Here is a 26,666-nt window from a genome sequence, read left to right as displayed (position 1 = left end):
ATTATTTTAGAAACATACACACCATGCAATGCATTTCTTATAGCCTCGAGGTCAGCTTGCAGGGTCCTCGGTATACGTGCCCCTGGAATGGGTTTTGAGGCCCAGTGCCTTTAGCTGCACACACGCACGCGCGCACACACACACACACACAGACACACCTCTAGGCTGGACTATGATTTGATGCAATGATAAGTGCAATGTAACATTTAATTTTGCGATATCTGTTAACAGTATACAACATTTCTATTCTATAGGCAGAGTTAAGTTACAAAATAGTGTGTATGTATAAACAGGGGGTGCGTGCGTGCATACGTGCGTGTGTGCATCAACTGTAGCTATACATAACATCACACTCAAGCCGATATATCTGAAGTTAACCATAGTATCCATTCTCTGGGTTCTTCCATCTGGGATTAGTCACACTCACCGTCACTGAGAATGATGCTGGAATAAGAAAGTTATATCATTTGTTGTTTCGACTTTATTCTTGTTTTTTCCACCTTGTTCTGTGAAATTGCAACATAATATAGCCTGCCTCGTGTCTCGCAGGCGTAACAAACATGAATATTGTCTCTGTCGGGTGGAAACCTCATATGTCCAGAGTGTACTTTTACATCAAGCTGCCTCAGACTACAGAAACAGGAGATAGGCTCCTGCCCGATCGGCCTCATGGCTCGATAGGCAAGGCTTATTTATTGATTGAATGATTGATATCTTTAGTGATGTGTGTGTGTGTGTGTGTGTGTGTGTGTGTGTGTGTGTGTGTGTGTGTGTGTGTGTGTGTGTGTGTTGTGTGTGGGTGCTGACCCCAGGCTCTAGGGTCAGCACCATGGACAGCGCTCTTACACGCGGTAATGTGAAAATAGACAGATAACCAAATGGACCCTAAGGACGCTATTTTGGACCGAAGTTTCTATAAGTTTGTTCAAAAGTTTCTCAAGATTTTTTCAAAATGTTTCGAAATGTTTTTCATTGTTGTGAGGGTCATATGTAGTTCCTTGTGTGTTGTATACCCTGTGCATTTCTCTCTGTGTGTGTGCGTGCGTGCAGCATGTTGCTCTCCGTGTGTGTGTGTGCGTGTGCGTGCGTGTGAGAAAGAGAGAGAGAGATTAAGTAGGGATGAGTGTAGACTTGCCATGGGGTTAAGTTCTGGTCAGTGTACAGCCTTGGAGTGCAGGATTGGGTGGGCTTATTGTCTCCACCAGGCCGACGGCATGGGGAGAGAGTATGTTGTGCACTCCATCCGTGTGTCCGTCCGTGTGTGTGTCCGTTCGTGTGTGTGTGTGTGTGTGTGTGTGTGTGTGTGTGTGTGTGCGTGTGTGTGTCCATCCGTCTGTTACCAGCTTATGATCTCCCTCCGGCACCGTTAACCCGGTCGATGCCAAATTTTGCACACACACTGGATGCCAACGATGAACCTATGCCCCAGATTTTCCAGAACACCCTGTTATAGTGCCACCAGGAGGCCACATTTTTTGATATCCAGATTCTGTCCAAAGACCCCGCAAATCATTACACACTATCTCTATAGTCATGTGTTCAAGCCGGATCTGTCCGATATTTAATAATACATGCTAATTGGCTAACATTGGCTTTCAAAGTTTGCAGGATTGGCCTGTTTTGAACAAAAAAGCCTCAATCATGAACGCAGTGTGCAATTTATATATAATATATCCCACCCTTTTCACATTGGCCTGTTATACCAACAGTGGATTTTTGCAAAACACATTTTTGGAACAAAATGCCTCAAATCATCCAATTACCACCCAAGGCGTGAGAAGAAATGGCACACATTTCACATTGGCCTATTATAGTGCCACCAGGAGGCCACAACCTGACCAGTAGAACACGGTGGAGACCTGTGCCCCGAGGGGCACTTTATCTAGTTTACAGTAGTTGTCAGTTTGTGTTATATTGGTTAATATGTCTGTATTTTTGCCTTGCTTTGTAAGTACCCCCACCCCCTGTTGACGTCATGCATGTGGCAGCCAAGTCTATGGACTTTTTATGTTTACTTTTGTGCGTGCACATAAACATGACGTCATGTTTGTGCATGTGTAACGCGTGAAAGTCCAACCTCTTAACCACTAGACCAAAGGGATATCCCTCTAGACCGGGGGAGATATTAGACTTTTGGCAGAGGCTCTGAGCCACTCTGCTACACATGGCCCAAAGGCTGCACCCTCTCTGGCCATGTTTAAATCTGAAAACACATATGTTCTCCCTGACTTTTTGGAAAATCTTTATGCCCCACTGCCCCCTTGGAGAACGTTTGTGTTTTCATTGATCTAGTCTCAAAAATGTGATCTTTCATTTGTTATCAAGTGTTTCCTCTTCTTTTTAACACTTTGAGTCTATCGACTGCTCACTTCACAGTGCATGTTTCTTAGCGAGGTGACTTCTATGAAAAAAGGTTTTCTGCCCCAAAGTAAAGTTTTAGACTGTTCTTTTGGAGATGAGACTTATTCCTGCCCTTTATTATTGTATTGTCTCCTTCTGACAAGAGCCATCTGTCCACAGTGGACAAGCACAGTGCCTGCCTCTCTGAATCAGCTGACATTCGGCACAACTTCATGAGAGCACTTCAACAGAGGTTCCACTGTTCTTCAGCACAGTGCTTCTCAAACATTTTCATGTCGAGGCCGTGTGAAGGACAGGACATGCCAAGGACCCCCAGAAGAGAATAATTATGTAAACATAATTAGTAAAAATTATATAAAAAAATTAAAGATAAAAGATCAACGGTGGTAATTTTAACGTGCCGGTCCGGGACTACGAACTAGCGACCTTCCGATATCAAGACCGCCCCGCAAACCGTTCGGCCACCGCTGCCCCTGACACTATATTAAGTCATGTTCGGGATCCATGGGGGTCCCCATACCCCAGGGGGTTAACCACTGCATTACAATATATGGTTGTCGGGAAGAAAGCTCTTATCTCCACATTCTAACTTATATACTCTTATATAGGCTACTTGATCATACTACACTGTGTCACACAAAACCATCAAAAGTAGTAAAAAGCAAAAAGCCCGAAATGCTGCACACGTTTCAAGCTTGCACATCTGGGTCCTTTTTCTATTTGAATCCTCAAAAGTAACAGTTGGTGGACATATGAGGTTTCCACTCATAAAAGAGACAATACATATAGACTCAATGGTGTCACAGGGGTTATACCATCTCCTACAAAGAGATGAAACCCAGAAAGAATGAAGGAGAGAGTGGATGTGAAGGCGGCCAGTTAGGGAGGCCCAGCTTCCACAGGGCCACAGGAGTAAATAAGAGCCCAGATGACAGCGAAGGCAGCTCACTGTAATAAGTAAACACATCACAACCCCATGTGATTTATTGCAGGGCCTGGATGACATTTTCTCTGGCGGAATGAGGAGCCAGCCCCGGCTCCTGTGTTCCCTACACACCCCACACACCCCCCCCCCCCCCCCCCCCCCGCCCCCTTTTTTTAATGCAGAGGACGAATGCTGCATTCTTGCTCTCGCATTTCTCAGCAAAGAAAGGGCACTCCTCTTATCTCTCCAGAGGAGAGGAATCCAAGTCACCCCCCCCCCCCCCCCCCCCCCCCGCTGAAAGGGGGGGGGGGGGGGACGCTGTTGGAAAATAGGGGTGGGAGGGTTGTGCCTTGATAAGGACCTAAGAAGTACACCACCAGGAGAATAACAAGTCCTTCCGTTTATTGATTGATTCTGTGTGTGTGTGTGTGCGTGCGTGCGTGCGTGCGTGCGTGCGTGCGTACGTGCGTGCGTGCGTGCGTGCGTGCGTGTATGATACAGTATGTATTTTGTCTTCAATGATTGTGTTTACCCACCTGACGTCGTTTTCTGAAATACCTGTTTCTATATCAGTGGTTCTCAAACTATTTCATGTCAAGGACGCCAGAAATTATATATTTGGCCGCATACCCCCATCTGATAATATGTTGTGCAGGGACCCCCCCCCCCCCCCCCAGAAGCAAAAGATCTGAGTTAAAAACGTACGTTTGAAAGAATATATGTTCAAATATATGTTATAAGATTTGCGCCACATTTTCACAATAAAAAAGTCTAGCAGGCTCGCCGCGCTATGAGCTGGTAGATCTGCAATTTTTCAACAGCTACAGTATAACATAATGCTTAAAACACCAAAAAAGGGGTTCGCGTACTGAATGGGTTAATGTTTGTGTTTACACACCTTTGTCTTCAATGTTTGTGTTTACACAGCTTTGTCTCTGTCCCCTCCTTCCACAGGTTCCTACGGGGGGAGACTGCGTCTGTGTGTGCAGCCAGCTGATCGCCACACGGCCCCCTCCCCGAGACCCCCCCCCCCCCCCCCTAGAAACCTACGCCTCATCCCATTCATCAATTTCTTCATTCAATAAAATCCTTCAAACCTTCTCAATGATGTGTTCATTCCGACGAGTGAATTGTGTTTGCACACCTTTGTCTTCAATGTTTGTCTTTACACACTTTTGTCTTCAATGTTTGTGTTTACACAGACCCTCGACGTTGGACATTAGACAAGAGGGGGCCCCTCCTCTGTTCCACATTGCTGGTGTGGAACTATGGTGTGGTCTATGACAGCATGTTGCTGGTTTTGTCTGTTGGAAAGCACTTTGGTCAATTGCTGTTGTATGCCATATAAATAAGCATGATGACTTGCAGTTGAGTAATATTTCACCAGGAGTATATACATACGGATATGTACTGTACTTTGAATCAAGTAGGCCTACTGGGGTTGAGTACTGCAATTTAGTAGCCCTTAATAACACCCACAAGGGGGCAGTGATTGGTTGGGATTGCCATGTGGGAGGTTAATGCTGCAGTGCATTCTTTGGGACCAGAAATGGACAGCAAACAAGTGATGGTCATTACATGCTGACCATTAACACAGGTATTCTATTGAAAACCTTTAACCTTGGATCCACTTCATTCTTTTCCCTTCATCATCATCATCATCTTCATCTTCATCATGCAATACCCCCCCCCCCCCCCCAAACTCCACTTTGCAGCCGGACGGACCAAGAATGCGAGTTATCTTGTTTATCCCCAAGACAGTAGAAATGTCACGCTCATGTGAGTCATGATCTAAGTTAAATCTCTACGATAGTAATCATAGAATGTTTGTTCAGTAACAGGGGTCTCCTCATCTCTCCAACCCCATACATTTACCAGAACATTTACGATTTCATCAGTGTTAAATGATGTGTTAAATCATTATCTATTCTATATGGGCAGACAGCATGTCCCTTTGGAAAATTGCCAACTCGTTTCTTCCGAGTTGAGAGCAGGTCAGAAACATTTCCCTGCTACGTCGTCGGCTGATGGGTTGTAGTGTCGTTGCACAGTGTGACCGATAGTTTAAATTTAATTTGAAACATTAATGTTTCCCATGTGGTACTGTGCCGTGGCGGACATAGAATGTGACCTTGACTGGGCCTGGAAAAACGTACGTTATAATATGTAAATCTGCAAACAAAAGCAAAATAAACAGAAGTAGATAAAGAGAACAGCAAAATAAACAGAAGTAGATAAAGAGAACTAATAGCTGAAGTGGAACTGACCAAAATGAATAACATGTAGGCTATCTCTTACTGTCTTCGCTTACAGGCTGGTATGGGCAACAACACAGAAGGTTCTAGTATGTATATATATATATATATATACAGTATATGTGCGCCCTAATGGGACTGATCGAGGTATAGCTACTGGTATGTAAGTCGGGACTTGATCACCCCGGCTGGGTCACCTGAGTGAGGGGTATGATGTTCGAGAGACCCGAAACCCCGATGACCTTGGGATACATCACTGAGGATACGTCCCAGGTGCATCCATGCAATCTTTTTTTTTTTGTTATATTTGCCTAGAAGGAGGAGAGACCCGCACACCGCCACTTGCTGGTTCAAGAGTTTTTATTTAGATAAGAGTCGTAGTAACATTTTGGCCTTTCGGCCTTTCAGCCGTGTTATTATATATATATATACAAGTGAGAACGAATCCAGATAGAATTGGGAACCACCGCTGTTTCCGAAGGCCAATTAAACCATGTAAGTGTGCAATCACATTTACTGCACAGGTCTGACAAACCAGGGCAGTGACAGAAATAGACAGAGGCAATCATTCGCATCCGCGTCAATTCTTGAGGACAGGAATGCCTGCCAGCCAACATGTATCTGCCTACTGTGTAGCCGTCAAGGAAATGCCTATAGGAAGTGTTTTAACCTGCCCATCTTAATCCAGAATGCCAGAGCACTAAATCAGGCAGCCCCAGAGCAAATATCCCAGTGTCTTTTTTGGCTGGAACCGTGGTATGGGTTTGCACAGCACTCTCACATGCTCTCTCTCTCTCTCTCTCTCTCTCTCTCTCTCTCTCTCTCTCTCTCTCCCACTCCGAAGTGTGCACTTTGGCAACGGCCGTTCATACTTGAATACATAACTGAAATATTCAGTCTGGCCCTTGGGACCGTGCAGAATATTCATCAGCATACTGTATCCTCGTGAACGAGTACGCTCGCCCTAAAGAAATTAATAAATAATATATGTGCCCTTGAGAAAGACACTTAAGCTACTAGTCTACTAGGCTTGAGAGGGCTGTGCGTGCGTGTGTGCGTGCAAGAGACGGACAGACAGGGTGAGGTGAAGTTTAGATTCCAGTGAGCACTGCTGAGTGACCCGTGACTTTAAACTAGTCCGGCAGGCTTCAAAGTGGGAATTTTGGTATAGTCTTTTTTTATTGACCTAAAATATTGTCTATATATGTATACATTCATGAATCCACTTGCTGACCGACTGTCGGCATTGAGCAATTTTTTTAATAGGGGTTTATTTCTGACCATACCATTAACATCCTATATAAGGCAAGATTTTCAAAATGTCATTGTGCTTTATGTAGCATGTGACATGTCAAACTAGGGGGTTTTCATGATTCTGAATACATTTCAAGCATTCGTTTTTCGCAAAAAACATTCCTTGTGATGATTGCAATGTTTTTAGCCCAAGGAGTGTTTTTGTGCAAACCTAATGCTTGGAATGGGTTCAGAATCATGAAAAACCCCTAGTTTGACATGTCACATACTACTTAAAGCACATGGAAAGTTTGACATTTTTGCCTAGGATGTCAATAGTATGGTCACATATAACCCCAAAATGGCTAAATACCGACAGCCGGTCAGCAAGTGGATTCATGGATGTATACAGTATATAGACAATATTTTAGGCCAATAAAAAAAACTATATACCAAATATCCCACCCCACAACCACGGCTGCGGACTATACCAGGGCTGCTCACTGCAGAAAATGTGCCATTGGTCTTTCAAAGCATCATACTGTATGTATGGGATTAAGAACGAAAATACATCGCCTGGATGCACCTGGGACGTATCCTCAGTGATGTATCCCAAGGTCATCGGGGTTTCGGGTCTCTCGAACATCATACCCCTCACTCGGGTGACCCAGCCGGGGTGATCAAGTCCCGACTTACGTCCCAGTAACTAGCCTCGATCAGTCCCACTATAGGGAAAGACAGGGCCGCACAATCCGTTGGAACCACTCCGGAACTACTATGCCGGGACTGAGAGGTACAATTCTGGTATGTGGAGGGACTAGGCTCTGTGGGTTGCCTCCTGTCCGGGCCCCTCCTACGTCTCACCAGGTTCACTCCTGCTCTCACCAGGAGTATAGCGAGGAACCTGTGCGTTGCACCAGACTCCCAGCACCAGACACTTTCAGGAGTGGTGGATTCTTGAGCCGCAATGGTACTGCAGGCTCCACCGCTGGGCAACGGTAGTACTGCAGACTCCACTTGCGGCTCGAATGGCCCTTCTAAAGGCCTCATCAAAGGTTTTTGGGCTTCCTCCTCACGGAGGATGCAGGCTGGGGCGCTAACCCATACTGCTCCCGGGGTGCCGTCTACATTCAGTATTTCTCCACAAATTCCCACGTTAAACCAGGTCTTGTTTAAAGTCACGGGTCACTCAGCAGTGCTCACTGGAATCTAAACTTCACCTCACCCTGTCTGTCTGTCTGTCTCTTGCACGCACGCAATACTGAATATACTGAATGTGTTCACCCTACTAAGACTGTTCTTTAGCCCATATTGCGTGAATGTGTTTTTTTTTCTTCACCTCAAATTAATGTGAAATGTGATTTTTGTTGTTTGAATCATATCTCACTGTACAATACCAGTGTGTACAGAAACTCTTGAGCTGGTCTATAAGCTCACACGTTGCATTGTCAGCTTGTAGATCTGTTTTTTTAAGGATTTTGACAAATCCTTTGTACATATAGTCTGTGCGAGTAAATAGTCTGCTCAAGTAAACCGTTTTAATACATATACGAAACACTATATCACTGTATTTCTCTCATAGTTGTATTGTACTTTTACTTAATTCTTCCATGGCTCTGTTAACTATATAACTTGAGAGTGCCTGCCTGCCTGCCTGCCTGCCTGCCTGCCTGCCTGCCTGCCTGCCTGCCTGCCTGCCTGCCTGCCTGCCTGCCTGCCTGCCTGCCTGCCTGCCTGCCTGCCTGCCTGCCTGCCTGCCTGCCTGCCTGCCTGCCTGCCTGCCTGCCTGCCTGCCTGCCTGCCTGCCTGCCTGCCTGCCTGCCTGCCTGCCTGCCTGCCTGCCTGCCTGCCTGCCTGCCTGCCTGCCTGCCTGCCTGCCTGCCTGCCTGCCTGCCTGCCTGCCTGCCTGCCTGCCTGCCTGCCTGCCTGCCTGCCTGCCTGCCTGCCTGCCTGCCTGCCTGCCTGCCTGCCTGCCTGCCTGCCTGCCTGCCTGCCTGCCTGCCTGCCTGCCTGCCTGCCTGCCTGCCTGCCTGCCTGCCTGCCTGCCTGCCTGCCTGCCTGCCTGCCTGCCTGCCTGCCTGCCTGCCTGCCTGCCTGCCTGCCTGCCTGCCTGCCTGCCTGCCTGCCTGCCTGCCTGCCTGCCTGCCTGCCTGCCTGCCTGCCTGCCTGCCTGCCTGCCTGCCTGCCTGCCTGCCTGCCTGCCTGCCTGCCTGCCTGCCTGCCTGCCTGCCTGCCTGCCTGCCTGCCTGCCTGCCTGCCTGCCTGCCTGCCTGCCTGCCTGCCTGCCTGCCTGCCTGCCTGCCTGCCTGCCTGCCTGCCTGCCTGCCTGCCTGCCTGCCTGCCTGCCTGCCTGCCTGCCTGCCTGCCTGCCTGCCTGCCTGCCTGCCTGCCTGCCTGCCTGCCTGCCTGCCTGCCTGCCTGCCTGCCTGCCTGCCTGCCTGCCTGCCTGCCTGCCTGCCTGCCTGCCTGCCTGCCTGCCTGCCTGCCTGCCTGCCTGCCTGCCTGCCTGCCTGCCTGCCTGCCTGCCTGCCTGCCTGCCTGCCTGCCTGCCTGCCTGCCTGCCTGCCTGCCTGCCTGCCTGCCTGCCTGCCTGCCTTCCTTCCTTCCTTCCTTCCTTCCTTCCTTCCTTCCTTCCTGCCTTCCTTCCTTCCTTCCTTCCTTCCTTCCTTGTCTGTCGTTTGAATTGTTTCACATTTTAATTCATGTCCCCAAACACCAGAGGTCTCTGTCAGACGTAGTGTGGGCTTGGGAGGGCTGTGCGTGCGTGCGTGCGTGCGTGCAAGAGACAGGCAGACAGGGTGAGGTGAAGTTTAGATTCCAGTGAGCACTGCTGAGTGACCCGTGACTTTAAACAAGACCTGGTTTAACGTGGGAATTTGTGGAGGAAGCTCCACATTCTACACCTGTCAGGACTACATGGAATACCTTCAAATATTATACCAGGAAGGAAGAAAAAATACATTCCTTTCTTTCGACATCAACAGTGGTGGCAGTACTCCAATTGTTACTTAAAGGACAACTTTGCCCATTTTCTATCCCTTCCTAATTCATTTAGGTCCTCAATATTGCTGATGATAAAATCTTTTCCCCCCCTTTTTGTCTTTTTTTCTCTCCCTTTCCAGGAATAGAAAGCACGTCTCGATGTGACGTGTTGTGAGCTTGTAGATCTGCTATTTTCATATAGATTAAGTATAAAATAGGGCTTGGTTTTAATTGCGGTTTGTAATAAATAATCTAAATCTACAGAGTAACTTAGTTGTAACTAAAGCTTTCAAATAACATTATAGTGGATTACAAAGTACAATATTTGCCTCTGAGAGTATAGTGCCTCATCCAAAGCCTTTTATTTAAGGTCAGGCAGCGAACGGCCTAGTAATTCATATTCAATGAGACTTGCGTTTTTGCGCTGAGAAATCGAAGGGCAACGAAACGCAAGCATATTGATGTGGGGGGCGGTCCCGTGAAATTGTCAGCACGTGTGCGACTGACCAGACCCATGGATTCTGTTGAGCTTTTTTCATGCTTGCGTTGTCGCGCCCCTCTTGAGCAGACCCGCAGCAGACCTGTCGTTGATCCAGACGACAACGTCTGCGTTAATCGATGCCCGTCTGAAAGGACCCTTACAATGGAGGGCATTACATTCACACCCATCTTTCCACACCAGCTCAGTGGCCTTGTGGTTAGAGTGTCCGCCCTGAGACTGGGAGGTTGGGGTTCAATCCCTGGCCGGGTCATATCAAAGACTCCCTGCTTGACACTCAGCATCAAGGGTTGGATTGAGGGTAAGTCCCTGTGACATAATAGCGTCATGTCCAGGGGGTGTACTTGTACATCAAGCTGCCTCACGCTACAGAAACAGGAGATAGGCTCCTGCCCTATGGGCCTCATGGCTCGGCAAGGCTATACTTACTATCCTTCCACACACCGACCGTGGAGTAAACCACGGGCACCAATCTGCTCATCGGGAGCAATACATGGGGTTTCAGTGTCTTGCTCACACTTTGACAGTAACATGGCGGAAGCCGGGAAACATGGACAATTCAGTGGTTTTCAACCAGTGGTCCGGGGACCACCAGTGGCCCTCGAGGGGGTTGCAGGTGGTCCCCAGCTAAATAATGGTAACCAAAAGGCTCTTGAGAGTGTAACATGAAACCAAATGGACCCATATGGGTCCTGATATGAAAAGGGTTGAAAAACATTGCTCTACATACTGAGCCATTCCTGCTCTCGCGATGTAATGGAGTATAAGTATAATGTATTGAAAAATGTAAAAAGAACCTCCGAAATGAATTTAAGAACAGTATAGCCTATACTTTAGTGAATGTAGTTGCTTTCCACCATTGGTTCTTTAATAAACATTACAATGTTTTTAAAATAAAACATCAAGCCATTACTTTGCGGTCTGTGCCGTTCTTGGGAAACGTCCATGACCCATAATGGTGTAATCAGTATATGGAAAGGCCTCGGATTAAAATGAATAATGGTATCTAGCCGGTGAGGCCAGCTCTCTCTCTCTCTCTCTCTCTCTCTGGGAACATGTATGCAGTCTCGCCGAGGAGATAAGGAGAACGAGAATAGTGGTTTCATTCTTGTCTTATCGGCGAGAACTGCATAATGTAATCTGACTCATTGGCGGATCAGATCAATCATTCAGTCCATCACGAGAGAGAGAGAGAGAGAGAGAGAGAGAGAGAGAACGAGAGGAGGGCGAGAGAGGAAGAGGGGGAAGTGACCTGCAGTCAGTGTTGGAAAAAGTACTCAAATGTGTTACTTAAGTAAAAGTATCAATGCTGCAATGTAGAACTACTCCATTACAAGTAGTCTAAAAGTATGGAATTCAAAATGTACTTGAGTAAAAGTACAAAGGTATTGGCTTAAAAATGTACTTAAAGTACTCAAAGTAAAAGTACTCATTGTGCAGAATGTCCCATTTCAAGTTTTCAAATGTATAAAGATATTGGGCGCCGACCCGCTGGCCTAGCGTTCCAGGCACATACCACGTATAGGCTCTGGCCTGACAGTGTGTCGCGTGTTCGAGTCCCGTTCATGATGACTTTTGTCTCTCCCCTTCTCTCTCCTCCCTCTTTCCTGCCAATCTTCACTTGAAACTATCAATAAAGGCAACATAAACAGCCTAAAACAAATCATAAAAAAATTATAAATTTTAAAGTATAAAACTCTTTTGAAATTAGCAGATCGGCTATTTTCAAATGGCTGAAATGCATATAGGGCTGAAGTGGGTATGATACGTTTTTTTTTAAATAATCAAGATCTACAAAGTAACTAAAGTTTTCAATTAAATAAGTAAAATTTGCCTCTGAGCTGTAGTGGAGTAGAAGTATTTGAAATTGGAAATACCCCGGTACTCAAGTAAAGTACAAATACCTCAAAATTGTATTTAAGTACTGTGCTTAAGTAAATGTACTTTCCACCACTCACTTATTTCCTAAGTAGAACAAAAAAACACATGGATGCACCTGGGACATATCCTCAGTGATGTATGCCTCTCTCAACCTCCAATCATGTCGTGCCCCCAACAAACCTGAGGCTGGAATAAAAAGCCTTACTCTTTTTGGACCCTGGTCTTGTAATGACCTACAGACCAGACTCAAACTGGCCTCTGTGATTCCCCTAGTGAGCTTTAAAAGGATTGCCATGGGCACACTTCCCAAACATTGCTCCTGCTTTGATGTATTGCAAATGTTGGTTCTCTTGCTTTTTAGTCTATTAGCAAACTTTGTTGCTTAGTTTTTATTTATTAGCCTTCATTGGTTGCATTATTATAGACATTCCTGTTCTCCCTTTGAGCTTCTTCAGTAGTGGGTAGTACAGTATTTATGAGCCTTGCATGTTTGTCCTGTTATTGTCTTGTATTTATTGTTACTGACTGTCACTTATTTTGCGTCTTCTCTTATCCAGTTCACACTTGTAAAAGAAACTTCAGTCTCAATGTGTTTTTACTGGTTAAATAAAAGTTGAATAAAAATTTAAAAATCCCAAGGTCATCTGGGTTCCAGGTCTCGCAACATCATACCCCTCACTCAGGTAACCCAGCCGGGGTGATCAAGTCCCGACTTATGTCCCAGTATAGCTACCCTCGATCAGTTAAATTAGGGAAAGACAGGGCCACACATGTGACATAGTCCGCCACTCCCGAACTACTCTGCCAGGACTGGGAGGTCTGGCGCGTGGAAGGACTAGGCTCTGTGGGTTGACTCCTGACCGGGCCCCTCCTACGTCTCACCAGGTCCACTCCTGCTCTCACCAGGTGCAGCCAGGACCTATGCGTTGCACCAGACTCCCAGCACCAGACACTTCAGGAGGAGTGACGGATTCTTGAGCAGCAATGGTTCTACCGGGGACAATGGTGGTGCTGCAGGCTCCGCTTGCGGCTTGAATGGCCCTCCTAAAGGCCTTACCGTGGGCAGAAATATTGCCACAGGAAAAATATATATAAATAATAATATAAAAAGTAGCAGTAATATAACTGAAAAAAAGAAAAGGCCTGGTTTTAAAACGGATAACTTTATTGGGTAAATTAGGTCATAAAAACAAGAAATCCGCTAAGCACATAATTATCTAATAAAATTTGCAGCGATTTTCTTTGAGCATTCCAAAATGTATACTTCATGAATGTGTTCCTGCATTGGCCCAGTTTGAATGAATGAATGCCAGCAAGAATTTGCTGGCATGCGATTTGCTTGCATGTCAGTTTAAGATAATGACGATATACGGCGTATACGATTCTTTCTAGTGCCTTATCATTTCTATTCAATTAGCGTTGAAGTCCCAGAAGAGTACAGTGACCGTTTTTAATTGTGTGTGAACAGGGTTATTATATATGTAGAAGGCTTTTTTGAGTCCATCCTCAATTTTATCTAGCCTACTAACTAACCCTAAATAGCCTGACCTAAGCAGAGACATTTCTGGCCTAGATGGGAGGGTCGCGCCTCAGAAAAGCGCGCACCCTGATTGGATCTCATCGATCTGTCCGTCACCCCCGGCCCCTCCTCTCCCCCGGAAGGGTTGACTCCCACTTTTAGACTGGTTCAGCCCACGGCTTTTTCCAGGCTTTCATCTTTCGCGCAGACGAAATGAAAGCCTGGGTATCGAGGCTACCCTAAACCTAACTATAAAAATAATAGGCAAAGGCAAGAGCTCTACCTACCGAGCTAACTGGACACAATCAGTTCTTCCATTGTTAAACAGCAAGATTATTCAGTGTTTTTGTAGTAAGCTGCACAAGGATAACTAATGATAAAGGTGGGTATAAAAATAAATGAATTGACTGCGTATAAACCAGGCAATGTACCAGACGAGGAGCTCAATGAGTGAGTGAAAACCAATGAAGAGGTATACAGTATCATGAGTTATGCCTGTTAAAAGGTTTTATAGCGCCCCCCTTTGACCAATTGGAGTAAGACTGGTTTCAGTGCTATTTGGCATGACCCTCTACCATACTGTAAAATTGCATAAGAATGATGCTGCAGGCCCAGGCCGTAGCGTAACGGTCTGGGCACCGGACTGGTGATCCAGTCGCGGTGTGCCGCGTGTTCGACTCCCGAGCCCGACACGGCCTTTACCGCATGTCATCCCCCCATCTCTCTCCCGTTTCCTGTCAGCCTACTATCTGTCCCTTAAAAAATCAATAAAAGGCGTAAGCCGCAAAAAAAATATCTTAAAAAAAAAAAGAATGATGCTGCATGTATGTATTAGGTGCTTAAAAAAACGTACTATAGATTCCCTTGTGCGTATAGGTCCAAAGTCCACGTGTAGAACTTTCCGTGCATGTTGTTCAAAGATCCTGCATTTTAACAGATTTTCATATAATTCAAAATGGCAGGTGATCTAGAGGTCAAAGGTCAAAAGTAAGAGCACGATACTTGTTCGGCATGAGGAGTCGCATATGTGTGTCGAAGTTTCATGCTTACGGTCAAACGGTTCATGAGCTATGTGCGTTCAAAGGTTGCATTTTCAATTGAGTGCTACAGTATAGCACCACCCTTGCATATTTCCGAAAACCGACTGCACGGTTCAGCCAGAACTGCTATTTTTGGCAGGAGGAGAAGAAAAAAACTAACAAAAACAATAAAGGACCAAGTCCTTTCAGGACTGCTTGGTCCATTAATAATAATAATAAATACATCATCATCATCATTTTTCGACCGTGGTCGAGATCATGGATTTCACAATGCCACGCCAGACGTTCCGGTCCTGCATTGCCATCCCCAGTTCCTGCTTACTGATGGGAACGACAGTTTTCTACCTCTGGTCTGCTTTGAGGCAGGACTCCAGAGAAGAAGGGAAGATATAACCTCATTGTCAGCTCTCTAGCAGTGGCCGGCAAACTGTGTTCTTCGGACAAGTGAAGAAACACGGGGAAGGTTGCCGTATATTTGATTAGTCGATGGGTGGCTCTTCCAAGACAGATTTTGCGCTCTCATTAGAAGGCAGGTGTAAGTGCCATCCAAACGTTTCTCTAGTTTCTTTGAAAGTGTCCATGTCTCGGAGCCATAGAGTAGAATCGGCTCAACGGTCGTCCTAATTATATATATTTTTTTTTAACATCTTACTAAACTGGGATGACCAGATCTTATGCATGTCATTGCAGGCTGACCTGGCCATACCCTTCCTAGTTTGAAAGTCCTTTTGGGAAGAAGATATATATGAACCCAAATACTTGTAGTCATCAACCTGTTTCAGAGTGTTGTTAACTGTTTTTATAATGTGGATATTGTTGGATTTGCATATATTTACGTATTCAGTTTTCGTCTCGTTGAGATAAAGACCAACACAGTTGGAGAAGGAGAGCCTGAGCGTATTCCAATGATTGACTGATAAGTGCGAGTGTCACATCGTGTGTCCCATTGTGAGTCATGCCACCGGTAGCATTGTGAGTCATGACACTTGTATCATTTGTTTTTGCAATTCGTTTTTTAAATCTTGAAAGTGAAACTGAATTATTATTGCGACTGAATAATAACTTGGAACACAGGTTCTTCTTTTCCATGGTTCAGGACATAGGTTCCCGCAGCAGACAGCTATCATATCATTGTTGTAGGTCAGAAACCTCATGTGTCAATATTTCAACTTTAAATGTTTAATGTTTTATTATTATATGAATGCCCTACTTCATCATGCAAGTGTTGCACAAAATATTGAAATTCGGCGATCATCTACTACAAGCTTTCACAGCAGCTGGCAGTGTGAGCCGTTGTGAGCTTAATTGTTTTCACTATTTGAAATTGTTTTGGTTTCCATCAGAGAGCTATCACAATATCTCTGTTGTCTGGAAGAAACTACCTAACTCCAAAATGTTCATTTTTCAGAAAATGAAAAAAAAAAACATCCAGCTCAAGTTGAGTTACGAGGTTTTTGTCGAAGCTCTTTTTAATACTTGGTTCCAATTTTTTTATCACCAACACACAGAGTTAAAGGGTGTTCAATCAACAATAGCATTGATTTATGAAGGGGAAAAAAAATGAAAACCTCAAAAGTGGAGTTAGGTGGTTCCCTCCCGACAGCGATGATATGTAGGTGTTTGTTTTAGTGTGTTTTATTTTGTGTTGCTAGAGAGGAGGGCTTAGGCCGGGTGACTCTTTGTCCTTGAACAATATGAAGTAGAGGTGTGAGACGATTTCTGATTCCACCTGTACGTTGTCTCTCACTCTGTTGTCTATTCCTCCCTCGGCTAGCATCTGATTACCATCCTGTTGTTGTGTTGACTAGATAGTGGAACAGAGAGAGAGAGAGAGAGAGAGAGAGAGAGAGAGAGAGAGAGAGAGAGAGCAGGTAGCCGTTTATTGGGCCCTAGAGACACTGAGGGAAAGTAACTAAGTACATTGCCACAATTAAGTACTCGACAGTGCAGTACTCAACTATATCTCAGAGGCAATTCAATCTTGCACTTTTTTTCTCCACTACAATAATTTGAACACTTAAGTTAAAATTCACATTAACCTACTATTAAAGCCTCACTCTGTCATTACTCCTACCAATTTTGTCCAAACATCACACAAACATATATCTCTATAGTCGTGTGATCAAGACGGATCCACCAGACCAGAGTTTTCATATTCCATCCAAATTTGGTGAATTCTGAGTTATATAGTTTAACTTGTGTGAGTGACACAGAGAGAGAGAGAGAGAGAGAGAGAGAGAGAGAGAGAGAGAGAGAGAGAGAGAGAAGGGGGGGCGGGGGAGGTTTGTTGGGCCATACAGCACATCTGTGGATATGGGCCTCCAAGGACCAGCTGTGGACGACTGGAGCTAATTGAATAGGCTGCTGCTTCATCACATTTACAGGCTCCACTTGCTTTGGGAAACACATGACAATGAAATTCTCTCCTGCCCTTACCCCAAAACAACCACCCACCCAGCCACCGCCCATCTCAACCTTATCTTCTTTCTTCATTTTATACATGTATTTATGAAAGCCAGCCATTGCAGCGAATGAGCAGGAACTGGAGGTGCCCAGAGATAAGGCAGGAAGACAGGCAGACAGGCAGGCAGGCTATATGCATCTTATTATCGGATTTCAAAGCATGAACAGCATACAGCACAGCCAAGTAGAAAAATACACAAAAGCAGCTTGATTAAACAATTATTTTACTTTGTCTTAAAATTACTGTAAGGTATAACTGGGAGGCAGCATAGCCTAGCCTATATACAATGATGCACACCGGGAAGTGGGAACAATTACAAACAAACAACACAGGTCAACATGGCATGACCTCAGAGTATAATATGAATAGAGACGGCACCCGGAGGAAACCCTGAGGCGAAATGGACATATTGGCCGAATTTGGTATTTCAGCGCTGGCCCAAGCACATGAACGCGCTGGTCCGTTGACTATCATTGCGCACGTTCATGATGACACGTGAACGCTGTTTCATAGGTGAACGCACGTGCACGTGTGCAATGATAGTCAACGGCAGCACGTTCATGTGTTTGGGCCCAATCCATCCCAGAATGCACTCTGTTCCTACCCGGAAGGAGGAGTGAAATCGCCTCTTGCGCTTTTGAGCAACGTAATGCAAGTGGATGGGAGGAGAAATCCGGTGCCGTCTACCTGCAGTGATTATTATCTGCTGCCAACTAGTGGTAAGTGGACGTACAGGATGAGGCTGAATAATTGAAAGGCTGCGATGCAATGCAATATTACTACTACTAAATAAATAAATAAATAAATAAATAAATAAATAAATAAATAAATAAATAAATAAATAAATAAATAAATAAATAAATAAATAAATAAATAAATAAATAAATAAATAAATAAAATAAATAAATAAAACAAACCGGGAGGCCCCTGGAGGCTTGAGGCCCATTTCAATTGAAACGAATGAAACAAGGCCGCCACTGTGTTAGATTGCCCTTGAGCCACACGCTAATAAGGCCATCTTCGGAACGAGACCTCGCCCAAATTAGCCCCTCTCAGTAAGTTTGCGTTTCAGAGGGCTGAAATCTCAGCAAGACACACATATTTGTTTGGTTCTGTCACAGTCGTGTCACAGTCGTGTCAGGAGTGTCATGGCCCATAGCACTTACCCTAACCCCTTAGATAGCATTTCTGTTGGCTTAGATAGCATTTGACACAGACTTATAGCATGTTATGTAGACAGCACTATAATTGTATTGTATATAGTCATAGCACGCCATAGTACATATTAGTAGTAAATATGTATAGTTTATATGTATAGTGTATGTATAGTTTCATTATATAGATATTCCACTGTTACTTTCTTAGCTTACGCATGTTTCATGATATTGATAAATGCTTTTATGTGATGTATTCCCATGCTTTTGTTCTTGCTTAAATGTAAGTCGCTCTGGATTAAGAGCGTCTGCTAAATGCCTAAATTGTAAATTGTAAATTGAGTAATGTCCATCTGTAGTCATTATTATTGGGAACAGGCATCAACAGTTCCTCCCCTCATAATGTTTGTTAGTGTTAAAAGTATTTATATCAATTATTTTAAGCCTAGGCTATATAGAATCAACCCATGCTCCTGGTGAATCATGACTATAAAACATTTGATTCTGTGAAAAAGAAAACTGAATATGTTACTATATTTAAGAAATACCCTTGTTTTGAGGTTTTCTTTTTTCCCCCCACAAAATTAAATGTTGTATGGTAATTACATCAGGCTTATGTCTGCATTCACAACATGAAAAGTGCTTTATTTCATGTAAAGTGACTCCAAAGGAAACTCCTGCCAAGGCTGCCATACTGTATATGTTTATAAGGCAACACGCAGTGTCATGAGTGAATCAAAGCATGCTTTAGCCCTCTGTGTTTCCATCCCCTCACAGAAACATTTCCCCGTACTAATCTGTATGTGATTACAAGCTTTGATGTTTCATGAACTCTACAGTATGTAAATCGTGCCTTGACTAAAGGCATTTATGCACCAGTCAGTGGTGGAATTTAACTCCTACATGGCTAAACTATGGTACTTCAAAATGTTAACACAGTATACTTCCACTTCGTACAGCGCATTAAGAAACTGGAATAAACTTCCACACTCGTTATACTCCCACTCGCATTTTCCCCCGTTCAACCCTTAATTGTTTTGAAGAGCCAAAAATCTGCTCTAACTATAGTGTGTGTTGTCGCTCCCGCTGGACGATCAGAAAGGACTAGCGCGGCAATCACAGCAGCAGCTATCGGCTTTGGGATAAAGCTTGTTTTGACGGCCCAGGCGGTGGCGTAACCGTCTGGGCACCCGACTGGTGATCCAGTCGCAGTGTGCCGAGGGTTCGACTCCCGAGCCCGAAACGGCCTTTACCGCATCTCTCTCCCGTTTCCTGTGAGCCTACAGTCTGTCCCTTCAAAAAACCAATAACCAAAAAAAAAAAAAAAAGCTTGTTTTGACCAGAAATGCCATCTGCAGGGACAAGGAATTGGAGATAAAGGCGATTGAAAGAAACAGATAGAACGGGCGTGGGTTCAATAGTGCGCTCCAGTGTTATTGACAACACCAGCTAGCAGCCCAATGCTAACGTGAGTAGCCTTACGACTTGATCAATCAAAAGTACCAATTGCCTGCAATGGAATTTAATTTGATAACACCACTACAGATATTTTACAGCTTTGTTGTGCTTTATCATGAAGAGAGAGAGAGAGAGAGAGAGAGAGAGAGAGAGAGAGAGAGAGAGAGAGAGAGAGAGAGAGAGACGCAGAATGCAGGTGAACCGTGTGTTTATCCTGAAATATATAAATAAAAAGGAAATAATGGAAGACAGGTGGGGGCACATCAAAGGCTGGCTAATCTGACAGCATGACCGAACGGGCCCACAACAGCCACGGGATCAGCTGTTGTAATCACTGCCTGCTACAGTGAAACGTTGGCCTCGTTGAGTGAAACTAACTACTAATACATTCATGTACTACATAATTTATAGCAGAGTCTTTGTAAACAGAACAGATCAAAGCTGTGAGTCACCAAAGTCCACAGTACAAGGGTGCTACAGTAAGTACACACAGGATACAGATAACTGTAGGTCACAAATGCTCTCTATCCTTGTTTGTCTAATACATAAGACCATTTCACAGTCTGTTAACAGGGGGAGACAACCAGCGGTGGGGAAAGTAACAACTATAAACTTACATTTAGTCAAGTAGTGTGCTTTAGTACAATGTTGAGGTATTTCATATTACTTGAGCCTTTCCATTTCTCAGTAGGCCTACTTTATACATCCACACCACTTGGAGGCAAATGTAGTTTTGATTTAGTTAAAACACAGATGTAACCACCAGCTATACTTTTACTTGAGAAAATACAATCTGAGTACTTCCACCATTGGCTATAGGATCATGGCTAGCTAACAGATACAATAATACAATATGAAACTTTAGACACAATGCACAGACAATGAGGCAGCGGTGGCCGAACGGTTTGCGGAGCGGTCTTGATATTGGAAGGTCGCTAGTTCGTATCCCCGGACTGGCACGTTAAAATTACCACCGCTGAAGTGCCCTTGGACAAGGCATTGCACCTCTACCATGAAATGTTCTATATGAGCAGGGCCTGGCTGTAAACAAGTTCTTGAGCTTAGTCCACTTACCCTGGGTAAACATAGTACCTTTCCTTTCCTTACAAGACAAACATAATTATGGCTTAGGTTTTCTAACTAGAATTACGAATTGCTATATGTCATATAAGCTGTCATATTCTAACACTTGTGGTAGTGGTGCTTTTCACTGCACAGTGAAAAACAATTTGCTGCAACAGTAAACCGGGACAATTATGCATAAATGACCTGTTTTAACACCTGGGTATATAGCGTATTGAACTCTCCTCGGCAAAAAAAAGGCACAGCATGCTGGAACTTTTAGATGCAATTTATCAAAAGAACACCTCGTTGTTTTTTAACTCTGACCTTAACATATAATTGAAACCAGTTGGAAGTGTTTCAGGGGGAAAAGGCAGCCAGAGCAATGCGTGGATGCTCTCTCTCCCCCAGCATGCTGCAAATAGAAGAGACGAGAGCTAGAGAGAGGATGGCTGAATGTGTTGAATTCTTAACAGACACCAGGAAGTGGTCTATCACTCTGCGTGACTGTGTGTCTGTGTGTACTTAGAGATGTAAACCATACAACACTTTTACTTGCATACCGTTGCTGTCGGGTAGTATAACCTCTTATCTCCATTCTTACTTGTTGTGTGTCTTCGCAACTTAACGCCCTACTTGATCATACTAACTACACAGTGTCACACAAAAGCATAAAAAGTGCCAGATCTGCAAGCTCGAAAAGCCGCACGAAACGGCGCGTTTCGCGCTTGTCGATCTGCTACTTGTCGATCTGCTACTGCAAAGTAACAGTTTTGGACTTTTTGCATTAATGTTGTGTTGCTGTTCAACCTCCCATGAGGGGAATTGTTTGGTCTATCCTTTAGAATGTAAGAATGTAGACCATGCATTGGTATTGTATTGTTAGAACAGTTATAGGATGGGATACAATTAGCCATAAAACCATGATATGAAAAAGCTTATAGCTATTGCAATCATGTCCGGACATTGTTAACAACAAACCAACCAACGGTCTCATACACACCAAAGGCCTCATACACACGTATCAAACACATGTTCTGTGCCCTGTCTGTGTTTGATGGCCACCTCAATTATTTTCCAATGGGAGTCACATGTTTTGACCAACCATTTGTGTTTGATGGAGGGCGGGGGGCAGCAATCAGCAATCAAACACAAATGTTTTGTCAAACCATGATGTGACTCCCATTGGAAAAGCATTGAGGCGGCCATCAAACACAGACAAAACACCGAACATGCGTTATGTACGTGCTGTGTATGAGGCCTCATTGGTAGAGCAGGGGGAAACCACCTCCAACCACTGCAGATATGTGATAGTTTGATTTCTCTACCACTGGTTCACTTCAAATACAGTTTAATTCATTGATATAAGATGTGTGTGTGAGTGTGTAAAAGTGAAACCGTTTTGACACACTCGGAGCTGTACTGTATTAACATGTCGGACTGATTTGACCGTGTACTCAGTGTTAGCTATGTGTCTCCCATGAATTCAAGGGAGAGAGATGGGGAGAAGACACACAGCAAAGTGAATTGTGATCGGGACTCGAACCCGCGGCACACTGTCATGCTGGATTACCAGCCAAGGTGCCTGGACCGCTAAGCAGGCCCAGGCCAGTGTTGTGCGTTTTACAAAGTGAATGCACAGTATTGATGTTTGTGTATTATAGGAGCACACCGTGTTTCTATTCTGTGGAGAGAGAGAAAAAGGTTTGCTCTCAACAGTGGGGACCCATTCCCTTTGGGCCTTCCATCCAATATGGTACTGTGGCACATGGTGGCTCAGATCAATGCATGCTTTCACAGTATACTTCATAGAGGACACTTCCACCAGACTGCAAGACGCACGCTGCTATACAGTATAGTCTCACAAAAACAAGAGCACGTCGCCATCCACAGCTGAGCTCCCAATAATCTCTATGGAATGTTTCAAAGACAGGATTTCAGGGCATTCCGAGACTCTCTCTCTCTCTCTCTCTCTCTCTCTCTCTTGAAATCAACAATATCTCATCTGCGAGTGCTGAGGAAATCCCTCAGGGATCATCCTGTAATGAAAAATTACAACTGCAAGCTTAATTTAAGCACAAGAAGTCTAATGGCATGTATAATATGAATGGAGGAAAGGAAGGGGATAAGACACAATCCAGGGTTCCACTGCATAGGAAGGAAGCGTGCAGCTTTAAAGAATATTAACGTGCCAGCAAAGTGGAAACTATAAAGAATCTGGGCCCTTGTCCCGCACCCCGCCGCCGACAAGGAATTTCTCCATTTTGAGACAATGTGACAAAACATGAAAATGGCCTTGTCGTCGTCCCCACAGGACTGTCTGTACAGGACAAATGTACCCCGCCTTGATGAGTTAACTGTTTCAATACTAAACCACGGTCTGAGACTTGGTCTCAGTGCAGCGCTTCTGAACCTTTTCAGGTCGTGAGGCCAACATAAAAAAATACAGTATTTTAACCCTGCCTACAGGTTGAGAACCACTGACTTAATGGATGGTAAAGTTCAAGACTAAATCCACAAGAAGAATGGCACTGTCATGAGGTCCAAACATCTCAGCAACGGAGCATCAAGCTATGAAATTGAAAATGACCTGATGTGTGTAATAAAGAAGGCAATTGTTTTAATTAAATGGGCGAAGCTGCCCACAAAAGGGAAATTATTTACACAGCGGTGTGAAAAGCAATTGAAGAGTTATAATGTATTCTAAAGCGTTACATTTCAATTTAGGAAATTAATAGCAAATTGTTGCCTGTGGCCTGAATATCCAGTCAGGAAGAGGGAGAGGCTGTGTAACATGAAACAACACCATCAACCGAGGATTCAGTCAGTCTTTTAATAATACTATTATACTAAGTCATTTTGTTTAATTGATTTGCTTGTCCTTCATTCAAAATCATTTGCAAAAAAATCTATTCAGCCATGGCGGTGAAGCGTTTCACCAGGCAAGGGTAACAAACAACCAGTTAGAATAGGGCCATAGCCTCGGCACCCAGGCTTTTATTTCCCTTTGCATTTAGGCTACAACAGCCTATTCTGTGTTGTTCCCTTTGCCGGGAATCAAACCCCAGGGCATTTGTAGTGTTGGCCGAATGTTTTACATCAACCAACAGTATGTTGTTGTAATGAATTGAATTCATATTTGTCATGGGTAGGTGCCACGTTTTTCATGTGGTGGATATTCCTCCTTTAACAATGACATGTCTTCAAACCCAAAAGAATATGGGAGGGAATGCCCATTGTGTCAGCAAACTCAATCTGAACGATGACTGGTCTCAACACGCGCGGTAGCCCCCGCTGTTCGCCAACAAGGACACAATTGAGGGTAATTGCTTCTATCCTGTAGCACTTTGCCGCGACGCCTGAGAGGTCGTTCATTTTAGCATGCTATAATAGCTACTCAGAACATAACAATCAACTCATTCTAAGCAACAGACCTTATTCAGCGTGGCCCATTATTCTCAATGAATGAACGGTGAATGGTGTTTCATTTTGGACAATTTATACATTGTTGTAGTGGTACCTGTTGGCTAAATGGTATAAATGGCCTGCATTTATATTGTGTCTTTATCCAAAGCCCCTTTATTACATTCACAGACATTAACGACGGAGGCAACCATCACGCGGCATCACGGGAACAGTGTCTTGCTCAAGGACACTTTGACAATGAGGAGCTGGGGATGCAGGAACCAGGAAACCGGGTTCCCAGATGCTGCTCTACCCTTAGAGTATATATTTCTAGAGAAGGCACCCAGAGGAAACCCTGAGGCGAAATGGACATAGTGGCCGGATTTGGTATTGCAGCTCGAGCCAGCGCTGCTCCGTTGACTATCATTGCGCACGTTCATGTGATTGGGGCCATGACACGTGAACGAATGTTTCATACGTGAACGCGCACAAACGGCACAATGATAGTCAACGGCAGCGCGTTCATGTGTTTGGGGCCAATCCACCCCAGAATGCACTCTGTTCCTACCAGGAAGGAGGAGTGAATCCGCCTCATGCGCTTTTGAGCAACTTAATGCAAGTGGATGGAAGGAGAACTCGGGTGTCTTCTCTATAGATATATAACTCTATGGCTCTACCTCCTGAGTCACGGCCACCCCAGACAAAATATCGTCTCTGTCTGGTGGAAACCTCGATCATTATGTCCAAAACTGTTATTTTCAGCATTCAAACTCAAAAGTAAGCAAAAGTATAGCAAATCGACAAGCTCGAAGCGCGTCACTTCGCGTTTCAATGTTGCAGATCTGCTACTTTTGTGTGACGCTGTAGTATGATCATTAGCGACATTCTCAAGTGCAAGTGACCATTGCTCCGAAGGAGCATTGGTCCGAGGTGCGCTGGGGGTCGGGAGAGGGTTGAGGTTAGGTTTAGGTGTCTGCCCCGGGGGAGGTTAGGGTTAGGGTGAGGGTTTGAGGTAGGTTGTCGATCGGACCAATGGACCGTCGGCATATTGACGCGGACCCTGCCGGCACATGGATACAAAGTGGACCCTCTGTGGACATCTGGCAACGTGTTGCAAGCTTGTAGATCTGCTATTTATTTATTTTAGTTTGAAAATAATTGTGAATGGACCATTCAAAATAAATACTTTTATGTTGGAACTGTAATCATTATTTAAAAATCCTGCATTCAGGACTTTTACTTGTAACATATTTATTATCGCCACTTTTATTTCAGTAAGAAATATCTTACTGAAATAATCTTCCATCATTGGTCCATGCAGCCTTTCCTTGTTGCCTATGGTGTGATTGGTACACTTTGAGTAATCCTTTGAGTCAGGCACGGAAAGTTCTTATAACTGGTGTGGGTGCCCCACCCCCCTCCCCCCAGGGATGGTTCAGGGGCGGCGCTGGCTGCTGCTGGCACTTTTATCAAGGCATTATTGGCAGCATCGATGTCGGCGAGCACCGGGGACTTGGCGGCGCCGGCGAGTTGTAGAGTCGACTGGACTAATCTGTTCTTCTTGGCTGGTGGTGGCTTCATCGTAGTCAAGTCAGACAAGTGAGAAAGAAAGGCTGTAGTGTATACTCTACCTGGCAGCGTGAAACAAAAGCCACCATATTATCATTTGAATACCTGTTCTGGGAACAGGGAACAGGGAACCACCCCCGTAAAGGTGTGAGAGTTGTGTGCCTACGTGACAAAATGAGGGACCAGGGGGAGGGGAGCTTCAGTCAGTTCAGTGGGTGCTATATTGGGTTCTATTATGTGTGGGTGCTTCAGCTAGTCGACGCCACTGCTTTGAGTACACAATGAAGTGCTTGAGTTGATAAATACAAACCCGCCATTATTCACCACCTGCTTCTTGGTCAAATTATCATTTAAATGGTCTGAGTAATGGATGGTCCACTACTTGGACAACTAGTTACCATTAATATTGCTTTAAGTGTTCTGTCAAACAAAAAGGCAAACCTACGGAATTTCCGGTTGTTGTGAGCCTTTCTTAAACTGAATAATGAATGAATAATTGAATACATTGTTAATATTGGTCCAGTAATGTGGCGTTTGTTGCTTCAGTCTGGGGCTTAAAGGACTGTTTTGAATCACAATGAAAACAGAATGATTTACAACCAGAAAGACAGACAGACAGATGGCCCTGCAGTGCAGTATAACCGTACTGCATCCATATACAGTTGCTGTGTATTGGTCACAAGAAAGTACAGAAAGTGATTGGAATTCCAGCTACACTCATAGCAGCATGCATTTACAGTAAAACTGACATGTGCACATACTTCTTCAGAAAGGTCAGAGCACTACGGTGGGTTTGGGGTCACCCTCAGTGCAGTGCCGTGCCCCAGGTTAACTTGGGAGGCGGTGGGCCTCAAAGTGG

The sequence above is a fragment of the Protomyctophum parallelum genome (genome assembly GCF_964188405.1).
Source record: "Protomyctophum parallelum genome assembly, chromosome: 2".
Classification (NCBI taxonomy): Eukaryota; Metazoa; Chordata; class Actinopteri; order Myctophiformes; family Myctophidae; genus Protomyctophum; species Protomyctophum parallelum.
Note: the sequence above shows the minus strand (reverse complement) of the source record.